The 10,096-nt window shown below is 33.7% G+C and overlaps 1 protein-coding gene across 2 annotated transcripts in view; it reads right to left on the reverse strand.

Moving 5' to 3' along the window:
* LOC150093045 (uncharacterized) overlaps positions 1-9,506 on the reverse strand; it is a 236,600-nt gene extending 227,094 nt beyond the window's left edge. For both annotated transcript variants that reach the window (XM_090413689.1, XM_090413688.1), the window contains exon 1: positions 9,124-9,506. The gene's annotated coding sequence lies outside the window, so the exon portion shown is untranslated. The remainder of the gene's footprint in view (positions 1-9,123) is intronic.
* Positions 9,507-10,096: the final 590 nt, after the last annotated feature.

The following is a 10,096-nucleotide window of genomic DNA, read 5'->3' on the forward strand; positions in this document are numbered from 1 at the left end:
ATGTTGTCAAAACTTTTGCAAAGTCCAGAAGTATGATGGCCATTTCCTTTATCCAATTCCAATGTCACTTTATTATAAAATGTGAATAAATTACTAAGGCAGGACATGATCTATCTTTTACAAAGCTGTGCTGCCCACCATAGAGTATCATATTCCTATTTGCCCATTCTTGAATTCTACCTTTAACATTTTATGAAAATTATTGATACAATTGCCATGTTAGAGTAAAACTTTAGTTTAATATAAACCAAAATATACACTCGACGTTTCGACCTTCACATTAAGATCATCTTCTGGAGTATATGTATATATACAAAGAAAAAAGCTGCACTACAATCTACATGTCATGCTAAAGTTACTAATCAATCATTAGAATTATTTGCCTGACCTCTGATGTTAAAATAAAAAAATCTTATTACATCAAAGCTAGTCCTGTTATCTATTAGGTTACAGAGTTAACTTAAGCTGGAGAGTAACAAAGAGAAAATTAATAAATAATTCATACAGAAAATTAATAAATAAAAATAAAATTACTTATATAAATATACATATAAATTACAACCAACTGGTATGGATAGTACCCAATAAAAGCTGAAAATTAGCTTAGAGTCCTAAAGTTAGGGTTTGCTGGAAACTAAGGAATGTGCTCAACATATGGCGGCCATGTGGCCAGATAATGAAAACATCATCAACGTATCTAAGCCAAACTGTAGGTTTTAGAGTGAAGGAATCAAGAGCACTTTGCTCAAAAGCTTCCATGTAAAAATTAACAATTGGGAGGGGATAATGGTGAGCACATGGCCATACCTTCTTTTTGTGGGTAAAATTTATTTTGCCACACGAAGTAACCAGAACGTAGTATGTGGACAAAGAGAGCAGTAATATCGGGTGGAAATTTGTTCTGTAAGAGAAGAATTGTGTCACTGATTGGGACATTTGTGAAAGGGCAGAAACGTCAAACTGACTAATAAATCATCTTTGCCGAGTGTGATGTTTTTAATTTTGTTTATGAAGTGTTATGTGTTCTTTATATAGGAGGGGAGGTGGGGGGGGGAATGACCTACAAACTCCCTGAGGACTGTTGATGCTAATTTCTTGGCTAGGTGATAATTAGGGCTATCTATTCTCTCAACTATCGGCAGAAGCGAGATGTTATGTTTCTGTAACTTGGGAATGCCATATATTCTGGGAAAATGGCATTCCCAGAATATATGGCATTCCAAGTGTAATTACTTAAGTCTGACACAAAGTGACAGACTTAAGTAATTTCACAGTTTTTCTTCTTTATCCTGTTCATCAGGTTATAGTTCACAGACTGATAGGTGCTGTTATCGGAGACTAGTTGATTCATCTCATGGATGTAAGTTGATCTGTCAAGGGCAACTGTTGCATTACCTTTGCCCAATTTTGTTATAATTATATCTTGATTAGCTTTTAATGATTTGATTGTTGCTAGTTGTTTGTGTAAGATTACTACATATGGTTTTCTTTAATTTGCTCTAATGAGCATGCTCTTAAACAAGAATTAAAAATTATTAGCAATTGAAGCCTTTGGCTCTTCACATATCTAATAATCTATTAGCAATACATTTATAAATAATGGCTATAGCAAAAATACTATTAATAATGTTCTTCATAAAACTTCATCAAAAAATAATATAGAATACAGTAAAACCATAGCTATCCCATACATTAAAGGGTTATCAGAAAAAATTAATAGAATCCTACACATTATACTTCATATTTATTTTCATAGTATATTGTGTAGTATATTACTTCATATACTACACATTATCTTAATGCCACTTTTAAACCACCTTTAAAATTAAAAAACATATTCAACTCCTCTAAGAATCCTCTTCCCCCAGTGGCACATCCTGGAATTTATTGCATCTATTGCACCTGCAACTTACATTATATTGGGGAAACTGGAAGTACAATCCCTATCCATAAAAAAAGGGAGCACAAACAACACATTAAATTTAACAATTCTGGTGAAGTAGGCCTCTCTGATCATGCCCTTAACACCCCTACACCAAATTGATTGGAAACGTACCTGCTCATTAGATCATACAAAAAACCCGGTATGAACAGAAATTTAAAGAAGTCTGTGAAATTTTGATTAACCATCCTAATCTTAACAATAATAGTTGCATAAAAATTCCAGAAATTTGGATGGCACACATTCAGCCCACTTAGTTTCCAACAAAGCTTGACTTTAGGACTCTAAGCTAATTTTCAGCTTTTATCTTATAATATGGGCACTATCCATACCAGTTGGTTGTAATTTATATGTATACTTATATAAGTATTTTTTTTATTTATTAATTTTTTCCTTTTTGTAACATGTTGCTCTCCAGCTTAATTTAATTTTATAACCTAATAGAGGATGATAATAATAATCGAACTCTAGCTTTGATGTAATTTGTGATTAAGTTTTGTTTTTTTTCCCACCAGAGATCAGGCCAATAGTTGTAGCAGTTGGTCAGTAACTTTAGCATGCCATGTAGATTGTAGTGCAGCTTGTTTCTTTGTATATATGAGTATACTACAGATGGTGACCTTCATGTGAAGGTCGAAATGTCGTGTTTATTTTGATTTATATTAAACTATAGTTTTACTCCAACATGGTAGTTGTTTCCATAATTTTCATAACATATTCTGATCACCATGTAAACATGAAGGAAAGAATCCTTACATAATCATTCTTACTTGTTACATGGGGGGGAGGGGGGAGGACTCTAGGATTTCCTTTGGCCTGCTTGGCAAATTATCTCTCATAATCTGATTTAGATCTCCTTATCATGTTGGTCACCCTTCTTGCTTGCACTTTGTGTTCCTCATAAGCCTACTATATTCACCCTTGTCTTTATATTCCCCACAGAATATTTTCTAATTTTCCAGTTCCTGCTTGACATTGCTCATGCATTTAACCCCCACTTGGTTTATCCACCTGACCCTGGGTATGCAATCTGACAATGCTTCTCTCAAACAATCCCTGCAATAGACATTCTTTCCTTGTAGCTTTGTGTGTGATGGCACTGCTCCAAGCTGCCTAATAAGTTTGTCATAAAGATATAACTTGAAATTGATGAAAAATTACCATCAGATAACTGCCTGTGTACTTCACTGAAAGAGTGCTTTCAATAAATATTTGAGAGCACTAGAAAACAAATGACTTTCCACAATAACTACATGCCATTGAAGGTACAAAGACTTTCAATTAAAATTTTCTAACAGCAATAGTGAAAAATGTGTTGTGTGATTTGACAATTTTGATACCCATTTAGTATTCTAGATTTAAATGAAAGATAACTAATGTAGCAACAGTACTATTCTTTCAGATCAAGTGACTGTTTTTGTTGTATTTCATAGCATTCTTCCAATGTCAGCCATACACACACACACACACACACACACACTGACTTAGATCCGAGAACTAGAAAAAACAATTAAATTTATTCAAAACGCAACATGTTTCATTGGATTGTCCGACTTCTTCAGGCGTGGGAACATACAAAGCAAATAAAAAACACCATAGGAAACATTGTATCACTATAAAAACAACTATTATAAAATTCAGTTAGTTTTGAACTGTAGCTATAGTCCGTGTTGAAGTTCTATTGTTGGGCATTTGTGTGCAATGTCTGACTTCACGAGCGTGCTATCGGATAGTCGAATCTAAGGAAATTGTTATGTACCCTCATCATATAAATAATAAACTTAGTTATAATCTACCGGACTCTTTCAGCTCTGCTATTGGCACACTCGTGAAGTCAGACGCACGCAAATGCCCAACAATAGAACTTCAACACGAACTATAGCTATAGTTCAAAGCTAACTGAATTTTATAATAGTCGTTTTTAGTGATACAATGTTTCTTAGAGTGTTTTTTTATTTGCTTTCTATGTTCCCATGCCTGAAGATGTCAGACAATCCGATGAAACATGTTGTGTTTTGAATAAATTTAACTGTTTTTTCTAGTTCTCGGATCTAAGTCAGTATATATAAATATGAACATATCCCAATTCCGAGTTAATATTACAGATTGTTATATATATATGGCATAACGGATTTACTCAGCTGAGAGACATATTTTTTAGAAATATTAAATGTCTGAAAGCCGAGAGATAAAAAGTAAAAAAGTACTGTTTAATTAAGCATGACTAGTTTCGTCTTCCAAGAAGACTTCTTTACACAATAAGCAAGAACAACCAACAAAAATTGCAAAAGAAAAAAAAATGTGTACATGAAAGCATTAGTGCATTGACATTCGAAGCTGTTCTGTGTATCTCCTCATTGTTGGACATGTGCATGCATTCATCGTGTGAACGTCAAAGTTGGATGGCAGCACAATGGCAGTCTGAGAGATAACTGAGCTTGTTGTTAAGATGTATTTGATTGAGGACGATTTCTTTGGATTCCACAATTCTTCTTTCTAGTTCATCATAGCAGCAAAAGATATTTTCAGATTTATCCAATAAGACTGGATGAATGAGGTTTTCCTCATTAGTGTCAGCAGAATCTCTCGGCTTTCAGACATTTAATATTTCTAAAAAATATGTCTCTCAGCTGAGTAAATCCGTTATGCCATATATATATAACAATCTGTAATATTAACTCGGAATTGGGATATGTTCATATTTATATATACTGACTTAGATCCGAGAACTAGAAAAAACAGTTAAATTTATTCAAAACACAACATGTTTCATCGGATTGTCTGACATCTTCAGGCATGGGAACATAGAAAGCAAATAAAAAAACACTCTAAGAAACATTGTATCACTAAAAACGACTATTATAAAATTCAGTTAGCTTTGAACTATAGCTATAGTTCGTGTTGAAGTTCTATTGTTGGGCATTTGCGTGCGTCTGACTTCACGAGTGTGCCAATAGCAGAGCTGAAAGAGTCCGGTAGATTATAACTAAGTTTATTATTTATATGATGAGGGTATGTTCTGTGTATCTCCTCATTGTTGATTGAGGTTTTCCTCATTAGTGTCAGCAGAATTCAGGACATGGTTTGACAAAGTACTAGCTCTTGTTCTGCCATATGTGATGCCTCTTATGTTCTTCAAGTCGCAATTAGATGGATTTTTCTGTGTGGCCAAAGTAAGGTTTATTGCAGTTGCACCAAATTTGGTAAACACCGAGATATTTCAGGTTGTCATATTTTTGTTTGAGCCTACTTAGCAAGGAACGGAGTTTCAGAAGAGGGGTGAAAGAAGTCCAGATGTTGTATTTGAATTTGGGTCAATTTTGGAAAAAGAAGCTGATATGTATTAACAAAGAGCTTCAGTTTCTTCTTACTACCTTTCAGCACAATGGTTATTCGAAACAAAGAGTTAAGTTATTTTTCAATCCACCTGCTTGCCATTCTGAAGATAGAAATAGGCAAGCAGGTGGAGATTGAAAAATAACTTATTAGCTCTTTGTTTCGAATAACCATTGTGCTGAAAGGTAGTAAGAAGAAACTGAAGCTCTTTGTTAATATCTTCTTTTTCACAGGCGTAAGCAAGGACATTTGCCTAGCATAGAGATAATATCAAGTTTTTAGGTGGATAGTGATGGGACTGTGCATGGAGATATCTGTTGGTGTGAGTTAGTTTCTGTAAATCAAGATTTTTAATTTCTCAGAAGAAGACTTCACATAGAGCATAACAAGACGTCCTGAATTCTGCTGACACTAATGAGGAAAACCTCATTCATCCAGTCTTATAGAACAAATATGAAAACATCTTTCACTGCTATGATGAACTAGAAAGAATTGTGGAATCCAAAGAAATCGTCCTCAATCAAATACATCTTAACAACCTCAGTTATAATCTCTCAGACTGCCATTGTGCTGCCATCCAACTTTGGCGTTCATGAGATGTTAAACACATGCACAAGCCTAACAATGAGGAGATACACAGAACAGCTTCAAATGTCAATACACTAACACTTTAATGTATATTTTTATTCTTTCGCAATTTTTGTTGGTTGTTCCCCCTTATTGTGTACCCAAAGAAGTCTTCTTTGAAGAGGAAACTAGTTGTGCTTAATTCAGTATTTACTTTTTTATCTCTCGGCTTTCAGTCATTTAATCTTTTTAAAATATATTTGTGTATGTATATGTAAACATGCCAGATGTATATGTTTACAACCCTGTGTGTCTGGGGGATGATATACAGTGAGACAGAGAGAAATGCAAAGATTCTTATAGAATCTTTGTAAACCATGCAAACTGTGGTCTTACCAATCAAAGAGCTACTACAAGAAGCACTATGGTAATTGTTCTTAAGCACATCATTTTTTGTCTGTGCTAAGGAACTGAGAGAAAGTTTGGAAAAAGATTATTTCTATGCTCATAAAATGGCTGTCAGCTATTCAAAAATTTTTAAAAATTTTAATCATAATTAAAAATAATTATGCATTTACTTAAGAGAATCAGGAATTTTATTGTTTGTGAAATGTTACTTATTATTCAGTACATTCATTTTCACTTACCTAAGTGATGTGAGAAAAATTCATGAAAATTTTAGAAACTCAAAAATATTTAGAAGCAAGCCAATGCAGATGTAGAAATTTGATTTAGTGAACAACATATCCAACCTACTATATCATGGATACTTTCAAATGTCAAATACCATTATCTATTCACCTAACTGCTATTTAGTTGAAATTATATCTATAAACTTACAAAGAACCTTTATAAGGGCTTTTAGTAGCATTCATTTAACTCTTGAATTAGCTGGTCTCATGAAGAGAGGTATGTTTTTTTTGGAAACTCTTTCATTTTATAAAACAAACCTGCTTATGTTCTCTAGCAGGTTTGTTTTATAAAATGAAACAGTTTCCAAAAAAAACATACCTCTCTTCATGAGACCAGCTAATTCAAGAGTTAAATGAATGCTACTAAAAGCCCTTATAAAGGTTCTTTGTATCCTAGATTATATCCTCTAAAACCATCAAGTTTAGTTTATATTTAACCCAATGAGAAACTATTACCCTATTCACTGGAAGCCTAAAATGGATTGAAAAGGTTCTTCCCATTTGATTTCTAGAATAGGTTTCTCTTGAGTTTGAGTGAATAGCATCTCTGATTCAAACCATCAGGATGTAGGTTCAAATCCCATATGGACATGAATATTTCTGAACATTTTTAGTATGTGGCAGATGAATTCTGTCAAAGGCCAGAATGTCACCCTGCTTATTGCAAGTCTGAAGTAGCTTGGAAAAAAGCTGTCTGCTTTCTATTTAATTTGTGAAACAGTTTCTAGATTATGCATCCTACCTTAATGGGTAATGGTGGCTTATCTAACCACCTACCTTCTTTGTGCTGACCTGTGAACATACAGCACATGATCAGATGCTTCTAGTTATTCCTGCCTCTTCAACTAATTTTGCTTTTCTTCAGCTCTCTATACAAACAACTTCCTTTATCATTATTTGCCAAGTTAATTTTGGCCTTCACTTCCTTTTTTCCTCTAGGATCCACATCAAACCATTCTTGAAAGTTACCTGTTCATGGCTAATTTACTTCCATGTATGTCTTTTTTATTTTACTGGAATTTTTATTTTATCTGTTTATATAACATCATTTGTTATATGTTGTAGGCAATTTTTTCAATAATTTATGCAAATACTTTGAAAACTAATTTGGTTTCCTGCTTCTATTTCAAATAATAACTATAATAATAATGTCTTCAAACTAATACTGATGATTTTTATTTTCATTTTATCATGATATCTGGATGATTTCCATATATCACTCAACTGTCTGAAAGCAGTATTTCCTTTCGTCAATTTTGTTATTTCCTGGTCAGTTCCATTTTCAGTATCAACATTACTCCCCAGATATATAAAAACTTTAATGTATACCATATACCAGCAGCCATTCTTAATAAAATTTAGTTTGGTATTTGTTGTATGTAAGCTTTTTATTATTATTATTCATATTAAGTCTTAGAAATTGCTTATGATTTGGTGTATAAGTGTTTTAAATGTTCCTGTTACTAATGTGAACAGGAAATCGAGTTATTTAAACTATTCAGAAATGAAAAAACTTGTGAGTCTCAGTCAGGTTGTGAAATAAAACATGCATTGTTTCAGAGTTGTATGTATATACAAACGTAGAAAAGCGAATCGCTAATCAAAATGTCAAAAAAATAACATAGGACAAATGAGTATATAGCAAAATCCGAAGCGCCAGTTATTATCGAAATTATGTTTACACAGAAAGTAGTTAAATATTATCACCTCAAGTTTATATGTTACCACTGTGGAAATTGATATAAATAAAAATAATACTGAAATTCCATCGACATTTGTTCTTAACGGACGAAATCGCAAAACTTGTCAATATGGCTATATTTAATGTCAATATTTAAACAAATACCATTCGATTAATTGAACACACATAAAGCGGTTTAAGGGAGGGGGGGGGGGGTCAAGAATGTTCAAATGATGAATTTAGGTCTCAACAGGTTGTTAAGATTGATCCAGGCTCCAGTGATGGTTTCGGTAATCCAGTGGTCATTTTACTAGGTCAATACAGCTTTTTCTTAGAGCATAACTTAAAAGTACCACCAACTAGCAGAAAGGAGCGGCTCACTGGGGACTGTTTTACTTAGGTATTGGGTAAAATCAACCCCGTTGAAGAATAAATTTGCTCGCAAATGCTTAAAGCACAAGCATTTTATTTCGAGACTAAATTAAATACTACGACTACTACATCTGAAAGAAAAACAAAGAAACGTAACCTAAAGAGTCCAACTAGTTCCACTCCCGTTGAACGAGAGACCTAATTACATAAATGTGTACATTTTGTTGTGACAATCACTTAATCGCGATTCCTTTTTTTTTTTTTTTTAAGTAAAATAAAACTTACTGCACGTCATCAGAATGTTCATTTCAAAAATCAGACACCGACAATTTTCTTTAATTCTATTCCCTGTAAAAAGCAAAATTGCGCTTATATAAAAACCGCCTGAAGGAATTCTGCGGGAATAAGGTCCCAGACACACATATATGTATACATACAGCCGAAAGCGGAAACTTTCCCTAAATATACCAGTTACTGCTAAAAGTTCCGTAAGTATTATAGTCAAAACATAACCAAAAGTGAAAGTAACTTACGGTGTCAGAAGATGTATTTATCCTCGAAAAAGATTATTATGACATGACACAACTGGAAGTTAAGCCTAACTAGAATAGAGTGTCGAAAACACAACACAGCGGTCTCTAAAGTGACTACAAGTTGCCATGCTGTAGTAACCCACGTACACAGCAAATATAAACTGTTCAAAGCAAACCTGTGAACTCGCAATGACACGTGACATAAACTCTACCGATCAACGCAAATAAATATTTGGACAACTATCCATTATATTTTAAAACGTCTTTCTTTACAAACACAATAAAATAAACAACAACAGTATTTTATACACTCAACGAAGTTTACCCAATCCGCACTTAACATGGCCGTTACTCACACCATTATCTGTTTTCTCGTATTTTCTCGCAAACGGAACGAGGCTGTCCTATGTTCCATATTTTACAACACTACATGACCACCAGAGGGCAATTCAGTAAATGTGTAATCGAATACATTACAGAGGTGGCAAACCATGTATGTTAGAATAGCTGTAAGAGTACTAAGATTTATTTAAGTCATAAACGCAGAAAAAAAAGATTGCCTGATCCTGATGCTTGAAGGATATTGGAAGTCTTTTAAGCTTGCTGTTCTGCAAATTGAGACATTGGGAAGTGGATGGAGGGCAAATAAAAAGGAAACAGTTGTTTTAATAGGGAAGAGTGGTCACAAAGATGAAATGAGCAGCAGGACATGGAGAGATTCGAGTCACCACCATCTCTGTTTAGCTCCATATTATTGAGAGTTTTGTAAAAATGAACTGAATTAAAAAAAAAAAAACTTGGGTATAGCAAAGTATACGACAGCAACACATTACAAGTGAAAATGCATCGTTACCAGTAGATTTGAACATATTTATATAAAAGGAGCGTTTGCATCGTCAATTCCCTCATACGGCCTCACTGTCGGTTGCAAAAAGCAGGAAAAACAGAAACTTGGTCACTCGTCGAGCTGTAC

The sequence above is a fragment of the Typopeltis vanoorti genome, chromosome 24 (genome assembly GCF_054136105.1).
Source record: "Typopeltis vanoorti isolate ZY-2024b chromosome 24, IOZ_Tvanoo_1.0, whole genome shotgun sequence".
Lineage (NCBI taxonomy): Eukaryota > Metazoa > Arthropoda > Arachnida > Uropygi > Thelyphonidae > Typopeltis > Typopeltis vanoorti.